We start from the raw sequence: 1,590 nt of genomic DNA, 5'->3' as shown, positions 1-1,590 counted from the left end.
CCATCATTGTTGTTTGGTGGGCCTGGGCTGGATTCAAACCCGCCACCTTAGGTGTATGTGGCTGGCACCTTAGCCACTTGAGCCACAGGCGCCGAGCCCAGGCTTCCATCTTTTACAAACCCCAATCTGATTATGTCACACCTTTTCTTGAAAGTTGTCATAACTTCTTGTTTCTCTTAGGACAAAAAAAATCTTTATTCTACAGGGTCCTTCATGATCTGATTTTAACCTCCCTTGCCTCATCTTGTGTTACTCTGCCACACTTATCTTCTTGTAGTTCCTTGAATCTGCGCATTTTCCCCACCATATATCTTTGTTTATCCTGTTCCTTTTGCCTGTAGAATTAAAATCAGATACCACTTTGTCTAAGAAGCCCAGAGTTTAATTTGGTTTTGCTGGGAATTGGGGTGGGAGAAGGGAGAGTATGCTGTTCTCTGAATTTGTAGTTAAACATTATCAGAGGGATTTTTTTTAGCAATGTTTGTCCCATAAGACCAGATGCTCCATAAATGAATGAGTTATGTCTCGTTTGGTCCCTGATATGTGTAGTGCCTAATTCAATGCCTAGCACATAGTAGAAGCTCAAAACAATGAATGAATTTTTTTTTTTTTTTGACAGTGTCTCACTTTGTTGCCCTTAGTAGAGTGCTGTGGCGTCATGGCTCACAGCAACCTCGAACTCTTGGGCTCAAGGGATCCTCTTGCCTCAGCCTCCTGAGTAGCTGGGACTACAGGCACTTGCCACAACACCCAGCTATGAATGAAATTTCTTAATGCAGTTAAAAGTGTCTTAGGATTCATAGTTTTATAGAGACCCACTCAGTCATTTCTGTTAACATCTTGTTAATTTGAGGTTTTTTCAGGCATTTTGTCTTTTTTAAATGCTCAGTTCACACCTCACTAGCATTTTTATCAATGGTGGGTTTTCAGATGTCTGTGTTTTCCAGGTCCTGAGGATTTTCTTGAACCTATACTACATATGCGAAAAGTAGTTTTTGAGAAGTGAAGTGATATGCTTTGTTGTGCTTCTTTCTGCTTAGGCTATTTTAATGAAACCCTGAGGTGTTTTTTTTTTTTTTTTTGAGACCAGAGTCTCCAGCTATTAATTATCCTTAGAGTGCTGTGGTGTCACAGCTCACAGCAACCTCAAACTCTTGGGCTTAAGCAATCCTCTTGCCTCAGACTCCCAACTAGCTGGGACTACAGGCACCTGCCACAGCACCTGGCTTTTTTTTTTTCTTGTAGTTGTCATTGTCATTGTTGTTTAGTAGGCCCAGGCTGGTTAAGACTCGCTAGCCCTCGTGTATGTGGCCAACACCCTAACCATTGAGCTACTGGTACCAAGCTGAAAGCCTGAGTTTTTAAAGTTAAAATGTCTTGCCAGAAAAAGGCAAGCTTAGTCTTGTTGAGGTCATCTTATTTATAAATTATTTGCCAAGTATTGTATCTCCATGGTAGTATTAGAATTATCTGTAGAAGCCTGGGAAAGTAAACCAGTTTTAATCACTTTTGGAATTGATCTACATTTCCTTGGCTATGCTGGCAATAAATACCAGTGTTCCCAAAGTGGATGTTTCTCAGAAAAAAAAA

Source organism: Otolemur garnettii, unplaced genomic scaffold, assembly GCF_000181295.1.
Source record: "Otolemur garnettii isolate 467f Iridium unplaced genomic scaffold, OtoGar3 scaffold00055, whole genome shotgun sequence".
NCBI classification, from domain to species: domain Eukaryota; kingdom Metazoa; phylum Chordata; class Mammalia; order Primates; family Galagidae; genus Otolemur; species Otolemur garnettii.
Note: the sequence above shows the minus strand (reverse complement) of the source record.